Source organism: Sus scrofa, chromosome 4 (genome assembly GCF_054392235.1).
Source record: "Sus scrofa isolate SSC_HxYL_T2T_F1_AM1 chromosome 4, Sscrofa_HxYL_maternal_Yorkshire_Landrace_v2.0, whole genome shotgun sequence".
NCBI classification, from domain to species: Eukaryota; Metazoa; Chordata; class Mammalia; order Artiodactyla; family Suidae; genus Sus; species Sus scrofa.
The window spans coordinates 118,084,715-118,104,225 of NC_139386.1; the positions used below are offsets into that span (position 1 = coordinate 118,084,715).

The 19,511-nt window shown below is 37.8% G+C and overlaps 1 protein-coding gene across 5 annotated transcripts in view; it reads left to right on the forward strand.

Annotated features, from left to right (window-relative positions):
- LOC106510209 (uncharacterized) overlaps nucleotides 1-19,511 on the forward strand; it is a 561,578-nt gene that overhangs the window by 106,180 nt on the left and 435,887 nt on the right. For 2 of the 5 annotated variants that reach the window (XR_014844618.1, XR_014844620.1), the window contains exon 3: nucleotides 11,223-11,289. The exons of the other annotated variants lie outside the window; for them this stretch is intronic. The gene's annotated coding sequence lies outside the window, so the exon portion shown is untranslated. The remainder of the gene's footprint in view (nucleotides 1-11,222; nucleotides 11,290-19,511) is intronic. 5 annotated transcript variants of the gene reach the window in all.

A 19,511-nucleotide genomic window follows, 5' to 3' on the forward strand; every position in this document is an offset into this window, starting at 1 on the left:
TGTTAATTGATGCAAATGAGAATGTTAGCTAATATTTTCAACTAGTTAAGAACAAGTACAGTGGGAACTAGGACACTAGTTGGGTGAAGCATCTGGAGGGGGTAGAATTGATTTCTAATAATTTTTCACTTTTGAGAAAGTAGTGTCAGTGCTATTGATGCTTTCTTCTCATTCCTAATATAAAAAGAATCAACTTTGCAAATTGTTGAGTTTCTCTGAACCTCAGTTTCCTCATTTGGTACTAAAGTAAGAATCCCAACTTAAAGGCAGCACTGGAATGAAATGAGTAAATACTTTGTAAAGAATTATGCAAAAGTGTATTAATACAGCCGTAACAGTAGTAACAGTGGTTATAATTTGCTACTGTTGATGTTCAGTATTGTTCCGTGTAACGTAGTATCCTGTGTTGGATTGTGGAATGGAAAAAAAATGAGTAGCACTATCAAGCACTCACTTTGCCAATAATGGTTCCTCCACAAAGCGACTTCATTCACTTTACTTTGGCTGCTGCCTGTTCTTGAATTAAGGTACAGGGTTCAAGCAACACTGGAAAACTCATCTGTTTAATTGGTTTACCTTCTGTGGGAGAGCTTTTCTCTCTAAGAGGAACAGGACAATCTTTCATGCCTCCACTGCCTTATGGTTCTACCTAGTAGAGAGCACTCAGTGTGCACTACCAGATGTTTATTTGCATGTCTGTTTCCTTCATTCTCCTGGGCTCTTTGAAGATAGGGACCTGTCTTAGTCACCTCTGTGTGCTCTGTAGCTCTTGGGACAAGTTTTTTTCCCTCAGCATATATCAAGCATTCAAAAATATCTACTATATTGAGTTATTAGTATATTATTCAGATAGGTTTAGAATTATGTTTCAAGGTCCTTGGAGAACAACCAGAATTTAGATGGTAACATCATATTCCAAGAAAGTGATACATTTCAGTAGAGCTATTTGCCTGGTGAGATACCTCTTGTTGGCATCATAAAAAAGAAATGCAAAGTATTTTTTAATGTGCATTGAAGTACTGGTGAAAATAAGAAATAGAATCTGCAGGGTTTTATAAAAATAGCAGGCAGTTGATCAGGTCACATTCTATGCTGTCGATTGTAAGGGGCTATGATGTCCTAAGGAAATGATGGGGGTGGGCTCAAATAATGAGGATTATTTTAGCTTTTGCTACTTACCAGACACTCTGTGAAGATTTCTGTTTCATGTTGCTTAAATTTCCACACAGTTAAATGAGGCAAATATTATTACCCTCTCCCCATCTTTTATATAAAGACGTAGGTTAAGACATTTTATAATTTGTTCAAGGTCAGAAAGAGGCAAGGTCAGTCTGACTTCTGCATCCTAAGTAAGCATGTCTTTTCATAATATGTTTCTTATAGACCATATGTATTAGTCTGCTTGGGCTCTGTAACAAAATGTCATGTATTAGGTGGCTTAAACAACAGAAATTATTTTTCCTGTAGTTCTAGATGCTGGGAAGTCCAAGATCAAGGTGTGGCCAATTTGGTTCTTGGTGAGGGCTTTCTTCCTGGTTCACAGATGGCTGCTTTCTCTCTGTCCTCACGTGGTGAAGAGACATCAAGCTCTCTTGTGTGGCTTCTTAAAAGGGCACTAATTCTATCATGAGTGTCCCAACCTCATGACCTCATCTAATCCTAAAATCCTACCAAAGGACACATCTCCAAATACAATCACATTGAGGGTTAGGGCTTCAATCTATACATTTTAAAGAACACATTCTGTCCATAACACCATGACAATGGGTTTAAGGTATTCAAATTTTTTTCTGAGATGTATAGACTCAGAGGTACTTTTAAAGGACTTTAAAGAGGCATCTTCTGTTTTGTAGTCTAAGATAGAACATTTTTGATAAGGTAAAAAAAAAAGTCCCTAACATGACAGTAAAAGATGAGTACTTTTGTAAACTGAGTTAAAATCAGACAAAGGAAAACAAAGTTTATAAAGTTAAGTTTATATTTTTTAAAAATTCCTCTAAAACTAGGAGTTATTACCAACTTGTAGCTGCTTTCATTGGTCAATTTGTATTCATCTTTGTTGATTGTCTTTCTGTCTCTTAGGAGTTTCAGGCTCAACTCAACCTGGTGAATGCACTCCTTTAATGAAAATTTGTTGAGTGTTATGCTTGACAAGTACAGCAATTGACCACTTTCATCTGCTTTCTATGATGAAGTAATTAATTCCCATTGGTAGATCTCTTTGTGCCCCTGTATGAGATGCAGAATAAAGACAAACAAAGGAACTAACATGACTTCTTTAACCCTTGACTGGAGACTCCTCACTGGGTTATTTTTGTCTTCCTTATGCCTATAGCTTCTGCATAAAACTGTGGGCTGGAAATTGAATTCTGAATGCTGTTTTACCACTTAAAGACACATTTACTCCAGAGGCAGAGAGAGAGAATGAAAAAGAGCAATGACAGAAAATCTTTCCTTCTGACTTTTGTGGAATGAGGGGCTATGCAAAATTCCCTTGCTTGTGCTACTCTACTCCTTTGCAAATTTACTGCCATGTCTGAACATAAGCTTAAAGTGACAAACACTTTGGAGGAAAGAATCTCAAATATGTATTTTATTCCTTCTCTAATGCTCCACAAATGAAAATTCTGTTTAAACATCTTTGATGTATTCTTGCCTTTTTTTGTTTCCTTTAAGAAGAAATCTCGTTGTCTCTCAATTTATAATTTATAATTTAGTTATTATAATTCCATAGGATCAGACAAAATGACTCAAATTCAGAATTAATTTGAAGCTATTTGATGCAGATTTTATTCATTTTTCGATAGTCAAATCAGTCTTCTGTGTTCACTGCTTGCGAAACAGTTTTACTGAAGCATCATTCAGGGAAAGAACATTGCCAAATCTTTCATAAACTGGCTCTTGTCTTAATTAAATCCTACAGCCCAAATTTCCACTTTCCCAGCCACATAAACAAGAGATTTCTGTAATGTCCAGTTTAAAAATAGTCAAATCAAACCTCAGGTTGTAGCTGACACATTTTCAAGGGAAGGATTCCAGAAATAACAGAAAATAACAAGGTTATTCGATAAAGGATAAACAGATAAAAAAAATAAGACACTTAAATAACCGATTTAAATTCAAACCATATTTGAGCCAGATGAAATTGTCTCCACACTGGACCTTAAGTGGCATATGTATTACAGTCTGGTTCCAAATATTTGCCCCAATGTTATATTTACCTCGAGCAACTAACCAAGGGTGGGAGATAGAAATAAATGAATGCAATTGCTTGCACACTCACTGGCCGAAATACAAACTCCTCACATACTTTGGTCCTATCTTATGGCTCCATTTTTTTTGGTTATTTGCACTGCGTTTACTGTCAGGGTTTTTGATTCTTCTTTCTTTTTTCTTTTCTTTCTTTCTCCTAGTGTTCTTAAGTGTCTTGGCCCAGTTCTCCAACAAGGAAAAGAGATACAGTGCTGCCACATTTTCCTTTGATTTGCAGGTCCTGGAACCTCTTTGGGTATTCTTTTGGAAACTCACTGCATTGCCACTGAGTAATGGTTTTGAACATGGCTTTCACACAGTGGGTTTCTATGGAATAGATGAACTAAAAGGGACTCTAATACTTTTAACTTAATACGAAAATAGAACTCTTTATTAAAACAGCAAAACATTAACCAGGATTCCTAAGTGCTATCGTTACAAGATTCTACAAGGAGCTGAATATTTTGAAGAAAACAAACATCTAGGTGCAATTAGTTACCTTTTTCATTATCTGTAATTGTTACCTACCTATTCCAAATCCAATCTTATTAGACTGTGATGAGAAAGTTACCTTAAAACTCACCAATTTCTCTTAATGCAGGGGCAAAACAACCCTTCCTGGATCATGGAAACGTGCACAGAGATTAGAAGTTGCTTCCCTCAACTTGCTCGATTTTGTTTCCTGATATAAGAATTTTATAACCCACTTTTCTCTTTCACTAAGGCCTCCATTTCCTTCTCCAGTATTCTCACCAGCCATTTAGCTAGGACATTCTTCAAAAGCAAAGAAAGAAGATGTTATAGTCTTTGCTACGTGATGTTCTTTGACGCTTATCTTTCAATTTTTGTTAAATGGTATCTGACCTATACTGCTTTCTTCTCAATGCCAGATTGGTTGCAAAACTACAAAGCAGGTGTCTATTGAAAAATCATATTTGAATTTTTGAGAAAAAAGTTTATACTTTCATGTTTTGAAACATTAGCAATCAATGTCCAAAAGATGATAGAAAATATCATAAGCTGTAAATTAAATTCTAATTTCATTAAAACTTATTCTCAGTAATTTAGAAAAATTCTATCATTGGATTATGAATCTACCAGTTTTCTAAGCTTTTTAAATCTAGTTTCTATGAGACTTTCATTGCTTCACAGCAAAAGCCAAGGAAATACATTCAAAAGAAAAATTGTTGTTGCTGTACTTAAGGATCAGAGAAGAGCAAAATAAGGAACAATCTCATGAAAACACCAAATTTCTTTCCTGGATCATCAATTAACATCTTGAATTCCTAATTATATTTATTTATATTTATTATAATATTTATGATGTTTATTATGAAAACGTACACAGCAGTGCAGACCTGTTTATAAATTCTCTCTCTCCTCACATGGAAACGATGGGAATAGTAGACAATGTAAATTGCTTCTTCAAAAGCCACTAGCTCCATCTCCCCCTTTCCTAGCTAACAGAACCACAGCTTTGTTCTAATATCATGACGAGCTCCCTGACTTAATCTCAGGACAGTCAGGCAGGACATAGGCGTGGAAATGAGATGTAAAAAGAAAGCTGGTGAGAGGCATTGCCTTGCACCTTTCACCTTTGCGGACAGTCCTGCAGCCTAAGCTATTTGAAGCTGCGCAACTTTCTTGAAACCCAAATGGGAACACTTTGAAATTTACAGAAAATCCAATCCAGAATCCTGACTATATTTCCAGAACCGAGTCTGGAAATGATTCCCCCCAGTTCCCTCGTTGTGGAAAAAATAATCCACTATTTGCAGTGGTCAAGCATCTAAAGTAATACAATTCTTTTTTCAAAATAAGCTAATGACCCAGTCTACTTTTAATCAAATAATGATATTATTGTTTTTAATAAAGCTTATATTCCTAATTATAAAAAATACTGATGAAAATATGTTTAAAAATTCAAAATATTCTGCTACCCAAAAATGATTAGTAAAAATTGATGAATATCATTTATATATGTATATATTAACATGTGACTATTAATATTTAATAAAGTGGTTCCATTTACTGACAAAATGAAATTGAACCAACACTGGAAGAATTTAAAACGTTTTAACGAATGTTTTCACCTAAAGAGACACTATTTTCTTAATTACCTTCTTAGGTTCGGGGAAAAAAAAATCAAATTTTAAAAATGAAAGTTTGAAATCTTTCTTTTCTTGGCAATCGAGTTGCGTGTCAAGAGCAGTGACCAGCATCTGCATGTAGAAACAGAGGCCCTAAGCAGGCTGTTCCTGGCCTTGCCCTTAGCCGTGGGCCCAGTTTGCAACTTTTGATGATCCTTGTCCATTTTCTTTGTCTCATTTTCCAATTTCCCTGCACATTCTGTCAATGGTTAATCTTCCAATAAATTTCTTTCCTATTTAAATTACCCAGGGCCCATTTCTCTTATAGCTGAGAACTCTGACCGGTAAACAGATTATTTGTATTTTTAATTTATATTGAGAAATCGTTTTAGCAGAGGCCAAAATGATTTCTATTTTCTATATTTTATTCTACCATCATCCTTGCCAGAGACTATTTCTCTTTTAAAATTTAATTTTGTCAGTCTGAACATGACTAAAAATACCTCAATGAGGTTACAAAGCTACTGACTACTAAGGAGGATACATATCCACTGACCACATACCTATCACATTTAAACCTGTTTTTCAGTTACTTGACTACTTGTATCCTCTGACCATTTCCCTATTTGGTTTGCTTTTTCTTATCCATTTGTAAAGAGTTCTTTGCATACTACAGAGAGCAATTTTTTTTTCTGTCCATGGTGTTGCAAATATTTTTCCTAATCTGTTATTTTTTTTTTAACTTTTTTTAGGGTATCATTTTTGATGCAAAAGTATTTAATTTCTCCTTGTCAAATGCATCTCTCTTACTTCTTAGACATTTTGGATTTTCCATTTTGGTTAAGAAGTTTTCACAGACCAAAGTTATGTCTACATATATGTTTTTCCCTATGTACTTTGTGTTATATTTAAGATCTCAATCCATCTGGAATTATTTTTGTATCTTTCCAGTGTGAAGTGCCAGTTCCATTTTATTTTTTTGCCAGATGGATATCCACTTGTGCCAACATCATTCATTAAATAAACTATACTTCCGCTGATTAATTTTAAATCACCTTTGTCAAATAGTGGATCTCCCCATATGCTGTGATATATTTCTAGACTGTTTTATTCCATTGATTGTTTTTTTCTATGATGATAGTATTGAATTACAGAAAACTTACAATAATTTTAATATCAGGTAGATAAATCCTCTTTCTTTACACTTTTTGTTTCTTTGCAATTTACTGTAATTCTGTCACATTAAGATAATTTTACATTCCTTGTGTCTCTTTAAAAACCCCAAAAAAATTTGGTATTGGAATTAAAAGTATATATTAATTTGGAGGAAATTCACATTTTAGTGATTTTCCTCATCTATGATTATATCTTTTCATTTTTTTTGTACTTGGTTTTGTGCCTTTTAATAAGATTTTATATGATATTCTGCACATAAATCTTAAACTTTTTTGTTAATGTCTCGATATTTAGTAGTTTTTGTTACTGTTCTAAATGAATTATTTTGTCCCATTCCAATTTAAAGCAGTTTTATTAGTATAGAAAAAGTTATTGGCATTTGTAGTATATCTTTTTTTACTCTCTTCCTGCTAAGTCTCAGTAGATCTGTTCCTGGAGTATTTTGCTGCTGCTTTTACTTTTTGTTTGTTTGTGTGTGTGAGGGGTTTGAATTGGAAATTAGGATTATTATAAAATGAATTTTTAGGGAAATAAAGAGTTAGTAGACTACTACAGCAAGTTAATTGGATAGTTTTAAGAGAGAAAAAAAAGTTAAGTCCTTTGCCTCCCATTTTTTTTTTTTTTTTATAGGACCACACCTGTAGCATGTGGAGGTTCCCAGGCTAGGGGTCTAATCAGAGCTGCAGTCCCTGGCCTAAACCACAGCCACAGCAACGCCAGATCCGAGCTGAGTCTGCAACCTACACCATGGCTCACGGCAACGCCTGGATCCTTAATCCACTGAGTGAGGCCAGGTGTCCAATCTGCTACCTCATGGTTCCTAGTCGGATTCGTTTCCTGCTGCACCACGACGGGAACTCCCCTTTCCCTCCCATTTAAAACATACATCACTGGGCTTGATGTCACACCTCAGAGTTTCTTCCAGAGTGATAGGAAGTTACCTTAGAGTATGACATAGAGAAATTAAAAGGTAACTCTAACTCTTTGATCCTGCGAGGTTTATGGTTAGAGATAACTGAAAGAAGATGCGAGTGAAGTTGGAGAGATATGGGGTGAAATCTACAGGTCCACAGATCTGGTTTGTCAGCTTTTAAATCCTAGATGAGGGAGGACTCTTGCCTCACTCCCCATGAATTAGCTATGAAGAATAAGTCCCTGCCAATGTAGAATCATGGTCCACCAGAGACAAGGATCTAATCTGCACATGAGAACCTCTCTTGGGTCCTTGTGTGGCATGGACGCAGATTTGTGCACCTGTAAGAATGCCATAAGGTCATAGAGGAAGCCAGACGTCATCACAGAGAGTCTTTGGTGGTGCAGGGTTGGGAAGGGGAGGAGCAGCTGAATCAGCCGCCAAGTGGAGTATCATGGAGACTCAGAGCAGTCTTCAGCATCACTGAGAGCTCAGCCAAAGCTTAGCATAGAGGAGACACTACATCCTGGTCAGGCTGAGAAATAATAGACCTCAGTTTCATCAGTCAAAGAGAGGAGCCCAACAGGCGAGGACAGGATAAAGTCAGCAAAGTGGACTCAAGGTGGTACACACGTAGAGTCTAGCTCAAGGTCAAGTAAGGCCCTCTTGCATATCTAGGTGACGTTTTAAACAGGAACATAGGAGAGAAACAGAAATAGTCCAAATCTAAAAAGAATGTTTAAATTATTAAGTGTAGTAAGAGAATTTAACCAAAATTGGATTATTATTTTTTATCCTTGATACTGTTGGAGGAAAAAAAAAAACCCTCTGGACATTTGTAACAAATGGCAAGGAAGACTTCATTTAAGATTGTTACACGAAGGGAGAGAGATAGACCTCCATGCAGAACGCAGAGGGATAAATAGGGATTTATAGCCCATAGACAGAGCAAGGGAGTGGGTAGAAAATTAGGGAGAGGAATTCAGTTAGGTATCAAGGTTTCAGGGAAAGGACAACTTGATTAGATAACATGGGTGGAGGGTGAGGAGCAGGATTGGATGCAACGGTGAGGGATTCTTGTTTAAACTGGCTGAGCAGAATTCTTTGCTAATAGCATGCTCCACAGGCTGAGGCTGGGGCCTAATCGGGAGCAAAGGAACTGACTAAACTGTGGTCATGGTGGGATCCTGTGTCACTACGGACCAGATGGGAGCTCTCAAGAGATAAGAGAAATTTTGAAGAATAAATAACAATATTGATAAACACTTAGTGAAAGTGTACTTTATGCCCAAGATGTGTATAAAAACATCCCCATATAGGCATTTAATTCCCAGGTAACTCTCTAAGAAAGGTATGTGTATTATCCCCATTCTACAGGGGAAGAAAATGAAGCTTACTAGGGTTAAGAATCTTCCCAAAATGGCACAGCCAGGAAGCTGTTGAGCCAGGTTAGGAACCTGGGAAGTTTGTGCAAAGACTGTATAACACTCTTACCCACCATCCCCTCTGTAATATCTCTAATTCCAGTAACTAGAACAACAGTTGTCATCACTGCAATGTTGTTTATGACAAAATAGATGACATGAGCAAGTAACAAAGAATTGTCTAAAACTGACTGCATCAGGTTCCGACAGGAAAAAGAAGCTAGTCTCAGTCTGTGCATTCTAAGTATAAAGGTGTTTGTTTGTTTGTTTCCATACCCATATGGAAGTTCCCAGGCTAGGGTTCCAGTCAGAGCTGCAGCTGCCAGCCTAAACCACATCCACAGAAATGTGGGATCTGAGCTGCCTCTGCAACCTACGCCACTGTTCAGGGCAACACCAGATCCCTAACCCACTGAGCGAGGCCAGGGATCCAACCTGCATCCTCATGGATACTAGTCAGGTTTGTTACCACTGAGCCACAAAGGGAACTCCCTAGGTATAAAGGTTTTTAATATAGGGAATTAGACTCTTACTGAACGATGGCAAAGCTCAGGGAAGCTCTCTTAAGACTTTCTGCTTGTAACATGGAAGTTTGTAGTTTCAAGAGCTCACCTGGCTGGGGTTCCCCTTAAGGCTTGGCAGTAATGAACCCAACTAGTATCCATGAGGATGTGAGTTTGATCCCTGGCCTTGCTCAGTGTGTTAAGGATCCGGTGTTGCCATGAGCTGTGGTGTAGGTCACAGACATGTTTCAGATCTGGCATTGTTGTGGCTGTGGTGTAGGCCAGCGGCTACAGCTCCAATTCGACCCATAGCCTAGGAACTTCCATATGCCCTAAAAAGCAGGAAAAAAAACAAAAACAAAAGCAAAGAAACCCTCACCCTGGAAGGCAGCAAACCCCCAGAGCTCTCTCCAGCTCTCAGTCTGTAGCACTGTCCTGAAAGAGTCTTAAGATTCCCTGTAAAGCTGTTTTAAACTTTCTGCCCAGGCATTTGGCTGCAGCTTCCTCTGAGAAAAGATAGCTTCTCCTTTTCTTCAGCATCTTAGTTCCTGCTTGAAGGCATCTCATTGGTCACCTGCATTCTGGATCTATATGGGGAGGGGATGCTGGGAAATGTAGTTCCCAGATGCTCTGCAAAGTAGAGGGAATTGGGGAAGAGGTGGCAGTAAAGCTGACTTGACAACACATAAACATGCTGATCCATAGAAACTTTTTTCTTCTAAAGCAAAATTAAATTTCTATCATAGTGTGTGTATGTGTATATATATATATATATATATATATATATATATATTTATTAATGCTTTGTATACATAGTTTAAAATGTGAAATCAGAGTTCCTGTTGTGGCACAAAGAGATGGGTGTTATCTTGGGAACACTGGGACATGGGTTCAATCCCCAGCCTGGCACGTGTGCTAAGGATCCAACGTTGCTGCAGCTGCAGCTTGGGTTGCAACTACAGCTCAGATCTGATCCCTGGCCCAGGAACTCCATATGCCATGGGGCGGCCAAAAAGAAAAACACACAAAAGAAAAGACTGTCTTTTCCCCATTAAATGATCTCGGCACCCTTGTCAAATATCATTTTTTTAAAAAGTGAAACAACCCTATAAGGCTAATAAAAAAGTAGCAATTCTTACCCCATCACACAGCACCCCTGATCCATAGATTCCTTAGCAAAGTGTCCTGCTTGATCTTAATGTCATACATTTCTCCTGAGTCATCATGCAGATGAAATCATTGTCTCTCTTTCAGAACTCAGGTTTATTTAGAATTAGGACTCACAGAGATTTCTTATTGATCTTGTTTTCTTCATAACCGTTCTGATAAAAATTCTAAGCTTTCCATTTCTTTATTTTTTAGTATTGAGAAAAATGCTTTCTTATAATTTTACTGATCTATTCTTTCTCTCCCTTCCCTCTTCTCTTTCTTCTGTTTCTTTTATTAACTTCTTGGCCCAATTCAGATAGCTCCTCCCACTGTATCTTGTCACAAACTTTCCTTTTTTTACTCCTATAATGTCTTTTTGGTACTTACTATTTAACCGTTTATGTATTTGTCTCCTCTTTTACTTTGCGAGTATATTGAGAGCAGAAGCTGAATCAGACTTAGTTTTATTATCCAGTGCTAGCATATGGCTGGGTATAGAATTACTACTCAAAAAATATTTTTGTGAGTATATGCTGTAAAATAAGCAGAAATTTAAAAATCCTTCTGATATATCCACACTATATCAAAAGATGGCACAAATAAGCTAGTTTACTTTTTTTCCTCCTTGTCAAAGAGAGAGATTTGCCATGTTAGACTTTAAAATGAAAAATTTTAAATATTTTGACCTTCCATATGCTATTTCTTTGTCTTCCAGGAAAAAAGATGGAAGAGTTCAATAAGAATTAAGGAGGCAGAAAAGAAGGTGATTGGAACACCAGGAGGTAGGGATGAGAGGAAAGGCCAAGTATTGTGTTCACTCCAGGGAGATTTTTTTAGTTTTATGCTCAATTGAGCTATTGAATTATGTCAGTACACAAGCCTGCAGAAGTCTAGGGGAGCAATATATTACTAGCAAATAAGAAATAGCTGTAGATCTCAATTGCAAAGACTTTATAAAAGGAAGATACATTACCGGGAGCATTCAAACTGCGGCTGAATGACCATGCATCAGTAATATTTTGGAAGACTTGGCTCAAATCAATAGTTTCCAAACTGTGCTCCTCATTGGAGCTCCTTGGTGGTCCTTATGAGACACGGAGGAGGGGAAGCAGCCAAGATTTTCATCCCCCCCCTTTAATTAACAGGTCGACTTTCATCAGTTTTACATATTCAAGTTCCAAGTAAAGTGACAAAAGGCTTCCACTGATTTAACAGCATTTCAAAACTGCTAGTCTATATTTCATGGCTTCTCAAACCTGGCTGTGTATCAGAATCCTGTGGGGAGCTTCATAAAAATACTAATTTCTGGGTATTTTTCCACTTCTACTAAATCAGAATCTTTGGGGCTGAGTTGTAATATGTGTATTTTTACCAAGCTCCCCAAGCAAATTTTATTCAGCTGGCCTTTGGTACTAATGACCTCTAAGTTTCTTTCCAAATTTTAAGACTCTGTAATTCTTTTTTAAGTTCAGTTAGAATTAGAACTAGAAAAAAAAATTGGACAGATTCTGCTTCCATAGTTATGGATTATCAGGAGGATTGGTCAAAGGATAAAAAAGTAAATAGATGTCTAACGCCAACTGTAGCCTATACTTTGTTTATAAGGTACAAAAAAATGGTTGGTGAAAACAAAGTGTGTATTACTTGAGTAAATGTAGAAATGCCTAAGCAATCGGTAATCTTTATATGTACTATGTTTAGAATAATAAAAAGGCAAAATAAAACCTAAATAAAGGAAAGGGGAGACTTTTACGGAGATCTTATAGGGGCCCAACACAGGTAGGATTTTTAGATACGAATTGTTATTTATGCCTCATAACAACTATATGAGGTAAATGATATTAGTCTTCTCCTTTTAGAGATAGGAAACCTGAGATTTGGAAAAGGTAAATAGTTTACCTAAAGCCACGGAGTTAATATATACTGTTAATAACATATTGATATAAATTAAAATTTATATTTTCTGTCTTCAAAGTCAGTGTTCTTCTGGATATACTGTCTTGACCCAGCATAAGAAATCAGGAGTTGAAATATTTTAGCTGATTATTTTCAAAGGATGTCACGAATGTTGGAGCCTGACACAGAATCTATTCTCTCTTTCTCTTACACACACACACACATGAAAACCAGGCAAAAGAAAAACAAAGCAAAAAGGAGATTAGTAAACTACCAGCATTGATGTCTCTTTCATTTCAGTACCACTGTTACCGAGAGGCTCAGAATTTCATTTGAAGGAAAGAGCAAGGGATTTGGAGTCAGAATCTCAGTCTATTGTGACTTTTCTTACCTCTGAGATGGGGTAATAATACCTCTCTCACAGAGCATTATGAGGATTAAATAAGGCTTTGTCAGCAATAGGGCATCCTTAATGACAGGGGACTCTACATCTTTTAGAAAAGGAGGGATGCATTGTACTATTTCCTATTGGGGGAAAAGATGTCTAATAAGGCAGATCTGAGAGGCAGCAGATTATGTATGTGATATGCATGCCAAAGTCTCTTCAGGGCAAGTATGAATGCATTTCATCATTCATTCATTCATCATTCATGTCACAAGCACTCACTGCACACCTTATTCATCCATGATCATATTCTGGGCTGTGGGGAACATAAAAAAGGCCCCTGGTCTTATGAAGCTTGCATTCTATCTAGGAAAGATCAATAAATACAAGCAGAATCCAAAGTAAGATAATTTAAAATGTATACTAACTATTAAAAAAATGTCATCGAGGGAGTTCCCTTGTGGCTCAGAAGGGTAAGGATCCAGCATTGCCACGCAGCAGCTTGGGTCGCTGCTGCGGCGCTGGTTCTGTCCCTGTCCCAGGAACTTCTGCATGCCATGAATGCAGCCAAAAAAAAAAAAAAAAAAAAATGGCAGTGAAAACAAGACAGTCTTGGGTTCTGAGAATATATAAAGGAGGGTGGCCTCCTTTTCTGAGGGAGTATCACATGATCTGAGAACTGAAGAATATAAAAGAGAATCATGTGATGGGTTAAGGGAAAAACATTCCAGGCAGAGAAAGCAGAAATGCAAAAGCTCCTTGCCCCCGTTTCAGTGCCTCCCCCCTGGTGTAGCCCTGCACCACCTCTAGCTCTCTGGGGGCACAGCTCTGATCACTTGGTCCCAGAATCCTGGAACTTGCCATCTTGTCCATGTGTCGTATCTTGGGTATCAGAGTATCACTGACCACTTAGCTCCATGGATATGATGTTATTTGTGTTCAATTCTCTTATTTCTGTATTCAAATCTAATGATTTCTTGTTTGAACTCCATTGCCATTTTTCTAGCTAACTAATACTCCTACAGATTCTGAGAAATTTCCTTTTTTTTTTTTGTATTTGGGGGGCACAGTAGCTGAAGACTTACATAGTAAGTAAATATTTACATCTCTTTGGTATCCTTTCAAGACCGGTGTATGGATTCGCAAGGCTGGATAGCAAAAGAACTTTAGTGTTGGGGTAGTTTCACTTGATCCTCAGGGTCTGGGGTCCTGGGGTCCCCTAGGAGTATATGATAATGATGTTACTAATTGCAAAAGCTACTATTAGTTTCCTATTTTTTCTTTACATCATCAAAGTCAGAATTTCCTGGAGGGGCATATATTCTGAGTTTTGTTTCAGTGGCAGTTTTGTCAATAGTCAGCTGTTTATTGATGATATGCTGTAGGGGTGGTCTGAGAGCTCGTTCTCATAAATATTCATCAATATCTTGAGTGAAGGAAAAGCAAATTAACTTCCTGTGTTAGCAGAAGATTCTAAATGTGATGTGGAGAATGGCATCAGAGAACCAAATTGCACTTCAAATAACCATGAGAGGTTTATTCAACAGTGAAAATGAGTAATGATCCAAAGTTTATGTTTATTTTCTGGTATCCCCCTTAGAGTATAGAGTATCCAGTAAAAGTAAGCAGTAGATTAAACATTATAGTAAACTATTATATACATATATGTATACATAGACATACGTTCACACACACACACACACACACACACACCCTGGCTGGAGAGTTCAACATGGGAAAAACAGAAAATGCAAAGATCAGCTTTTCACCTACCTGCTTCCAGTCTCCTTCAGATCGGTGCCATCTCTGGTGATCTGACAGCAGGTGAATGGAAGCACAGTACAGTTTTCTCTCACTTTTGATAGATTTAGAGGCAAGAATAGAGAGTAGGAAGATACAGTAAGAAGGTAAGAGCAATATGACAGGGCTTCACAACAGGTGTTTGCAGTCTGGAAAGTTGCCTCCTTTTAAAGATGCCTTCATATAAACAACACCTTCAAAAGGAGTAAGTAACGGTTTTAGGGGGCTAAGGGGTTTTAGGTACATCCGTGGATTTTAGACATCTCTGGTTGCCATGAAACACAGAGCTAAAGTGAGGCTCAACTTCATGTGATAAGCCCTCAGAATCATGCTTGCATTTCATTTCTTTAAAATTCTCTTTGCTTTAATGGTCTTATTGCACACATTCCTTTAATTCTAAGCTCCTCTCTATCATATTGGAAGAGGGGCCATATAAGTAATTAGGAAATAAATATCTATCTTATCCCTTTGACTCTTAAGAATAGACCATAGGGAACCAAAAAGACATAAGGATAAAAATGCAAAAAGTATTTACCTAGGCTATCAACAATACATGTCATATATGTTTAGTCTGAGGTTGTTAATGAAGTAACTCTATATTCAGTCACCAGTCATTCATTGATAATTACTAAACAATTAATAGCATACTAGACGTGCTGAATCCTAGAGAGTTAGCCGTGAGCAAGGTAAACACTTCTTCTTAGAGTTTCTAACTGAGTGAGGGAGACAGAAAATTCAAAAGCATTGCAAAAAGGATAATAAATGCTATTGTTAGAGAAGTATGTTTTTCTCTAATCATGGTCAGGGGTGGAGTCAAGGAAGGCTCTCAGAAGAAAGATGTTCAACTTGGGCCTCGAAGGATGGGAACAAGTGAGCAGGGGGAAAGGGAGGGATGTAAGAGCATGGAGTAATTTCAATGTGTGGCAGGTGATGTGTGTGTGTGGAGCCAGCTTACAATCACTGGGTGTTCATATACGCTGTTGCGACTACTTCTGGGGCCTCAGAAGCAGCAAATTTTAAGAACCTTTTCTGAGAATCTCTGCTTAGGAAAATCATGTATATGCTCTGTTCTTTTATTAATGGTCCTCTGAGACAGTTGTTTTTTTTAAAACTTTGACCCACAGTAAGAAATACATTTACTTCATGACTAAGTGCATATTATATGTGTGAAATACATGTCTCATAAAATAATACCTGCTTCACTGAAGTGTGAGGTATTTATAATTTTTGGTTTCTTCATTTTTCATTGTTATATAAATGCATAAAATGAAGTACCACCTCCACTATCCATCTCTAGAACTTTTTTCATCTTCCCAAACTGAAACTTTGTACCCATTAAACACCAGCTTTCCAGTCTCCCACCCCCTGGACCCTGGAAACCCCTCTTCTACCTTCTATCTCTATTATTGGACTACTCTAGTACATCATGGAAGTGGAATCCAATATCTGTCTTTTTGTGACTGGCTTATTTAATATAGCATAATGTCTTCAAGGTTCATCCATGTTGCAGCTTGTGTGAGAATTTTCCTCCTTTTGAAGGTTGTCTCCAATTTTAAACTTAGTGTTGTAAATGCTTTACATATACAAACTCGTTTCAACCTATCAGCAACTCTCTATTTTTTAATTCTATTCTACAAATGTAAGTTTCAATATACTAAGGCTTTCTGGTCTTAGCCATGCATCAAAATTTACACGCCCTGATCAATGGCATGTCCTGAAGCTAAGTCTGAGTTAAAAACACAAGACGGATTCAGGGAGAACATGGGATAGAAAAAAATTAAGATGTGCAAAGTGGAGCCAGTTGATATGTGTTCATATTGTGTGCACCCCCTGAGCTGAGGGGTATATATTCTGCATTGCCCAGGATCCAGAATGATGGTGACATTATAAAGTCTAAGAATCAGGGAAAGACCTTGAACCACAGTATACAAAGAATGCTTTACCTACCAAGTATGATCACCTTTTAAGTATTAAGGGCTCTTATCTTCATAATTGCTCTAATTGCTATTACCATATGGTATATCAATAGTGACAGCCCACACTTAAGACGCTGTATTTGTTAGGCACTCTTTTTAGAGCTTGTAGCAGAGATATTAGCATATCAAACCCACTTCCTTTCTTTCTGGAAAACCAGTAGCCTTCACTGTTCAGGGCTTTTATGTCCAGACTGGCTCTAACCAGTGGGATGTTAAGAGGAAGAGAGAGGTGACAGCTCTAGACCATGGTGGCTAAGAGCCTATATGCCTTTTCTAGTCTTTTGCTTGGCTAGTATCTCTGGACCAAGTACTTAGGATCCAGGGGAAGAATATGAGGTCCTAGTAGACAGTATTGCTCCTAGATAGAAGGGGCGTGAGGACAGGTAACCTGATTTTGTTGATACTGATTATGTTGATGAGAAAAATGAGACTTAAGAGCTTAGTTTTATGATATCTGGCCTTCTGTTTAAGTTGTTAAACCATTTTGAGTCTATATTTGTGCACAGTGTGAGGGTTTTCTAACTTCATTGATCTGCATGCAGCTGTCCAACTTTTCCAACACCATTTGCTGAAAAGACTATCTTTTCCCCATTGTATATTCTTGCCTCTTTTGTTGAAGATTAATTGCCACAGGTAGGTGGGTTTATTTCTGGACTGACTAAAGTGATTAACCTGCCCAAGGTCACAGAGCTACTAAGCCTTGGAGCCAAGTTTCAAACGAAGCAGGCTTGTTCCAGAGTTTGTGCTCTTCTCATTGGATCCCACCCCTTGGCTCAGCCAGCATTTAACTCATTTAATTCCCACAGCAATACCATGAGGTGCTGTCTCCATTAGACAGGTAAAGAAGTTGACTTTGAAGAAGGATAAGTGATTTCTAAGTTCCAGAATTAGCATTTGAGTCCAGGTTTGTAAGACTCCAGAGCACTTTTTAATATGCCATGTTTTTTACAACATGACATGCAATGTAGATAAAAGATGTATACAATTCTGGAGAGCAGAGGAAGCCATAGGAGTGGAAGATACAGGGGAGCCAATTTTGGTTTAATGATGGAAGAGTTTTCTAATGATTTGCTTTGTCTAACAGTGGAATGAGGCTGCCTCCTGAGGCAGTGATTCCCCATCACAGGGTTGTAACACAGGCTAGATGAGTATTTAAGACAGATGTTTTCAAGACAATTTATTCATATGCTGCATGATGTACTTGGTGTTCTCCAAAATGCCTTAAGAGCCTATTAGAAAGTCAGAACTTGAGATTCCAGAGTGAAAGGCTGAGCCACAGAGCCACCTGGAAAGTGACAGTTCTTGGGACCTGAAAGTGGCAGGTTAGACGGATTTAATAATTAATGGTGCATAAACTTCATTATCTACTTGATAGTGTTAGAATCAGGTGCCAGTCTCAGGTGGACACTTGATCGCCGCTGTTAGACCTCTGTCTTAATTAGCAGGCATACGAATCTGGTTGTGAACCTGGGATGTTGCTGAAGGCAAGGCAAACAACCTCAAAGAGAAGTGACAGAAGAAGAACAGATGTAAATGTTTTATGGCCAGATAGGCCATTCCCTCGCCCCGGCTGCTGTCTGGAGATTGGAAGTCCTGAGACACATCTACTCTGCTTCAAGGAGGCTGCCTGACCCTGACCAGCCTCTTCATCATTTCATGTATTCATTACGTCTGAGGTCAGCTTTAAGTTTTTAGGTCTTCATCTTGATGCCGGGGGATAAGTGCATACAAAGACTGTCATCAAAATATTATGCCCTCAACTCCACAAGTCTTTTGGTATCCTCTTCAGGATTTCAGAAACAGACAAAATGCAAGTCACATTTCACATCCAGTGTGGGATATTTTTTTTTTTCCCTCTGCTTTACAGTATGTGCCAAATTTGATTCCAGTGACAATTCGTATTGTACAAAGTGAAAGGAAGCTTTCAGCCTGTTCTTTTTTTCTTCCTTCCATATGGCTGATTGATTCATCTCATACTACAAACTCTTTCTCTTACTAAAATGTGATCTCTGGTGCTTTAAATGAATATATCATTGCTTAAATGGTGCAGCATGGCATAGTGTTTCCATTTCAAAGCACAGGCTACAGAGTTGGAGAGAACAGAGAATGAAATATAGCCCTGAGTATTTATTAGCTATGAAACACGGAGCAAGTCACTTAACTTCTCTGGGCCTCCGTTTCCTTAAATGCAAAATCAGGGTGCGTCTGAAGCTACAAAATTCCTTCCCTTATCTAATCGTCTTTATACCTTTTGATTATTTTATTTATTATTTTTTCATTTGGTAGCCAATAGTCACTGTCGTACTTCTGTGTGCCAGGCATGGTATTAGGCACCGGGGAGATGGCAGTGAATAAGACTGCATGATCCTTGCTATTGTGGAGCTTAGAATAAGCTAGGAAATATAAGTTAAATAGCCCAGTGAATTGCTCAATTACAGTTGTGAATAGGGCTGTGAAGGAGAAGAATGAAGGCTTACAAGAGTGATCAGTAGCAGTGTAGGAGAGGAAAAAATGCTCCTCTACCCTTTTTGGGTCTCTGGCCAGGCCCAAGAATTGAACTGATGTAAAACAGATTAACAGGAAAAAAGAATACAAATTTTATTAAATTTTTATGTGTATATAGGAGCCTTCACAAGAGAACGAAGACCCACAGCAGTGGCCAGAGCAGGAAGTCTTTATACCTTTTAGACAAAGAAGTAATGTGTGAAGAATTGATAAAACAAGGGGGTTTGGGTTAGGGGAACAAATGGTGAAGAAATAACTAGGAAGATAAGGGTGAGTTTAACAAGCGTTTTTTGGACAGATTTCTCCACCCCAAAGTCCCTGGGATAGGAATGTTTTCCTTCTTCCTGGTACAGGGAGGGTGCTTTTGCATGGGAATCTTGTCTTCTGCTTTTAGGAAGAAAAAAGAGGGTCGGAGTGTCCTTCTTGCACTTGCTATTTCTTA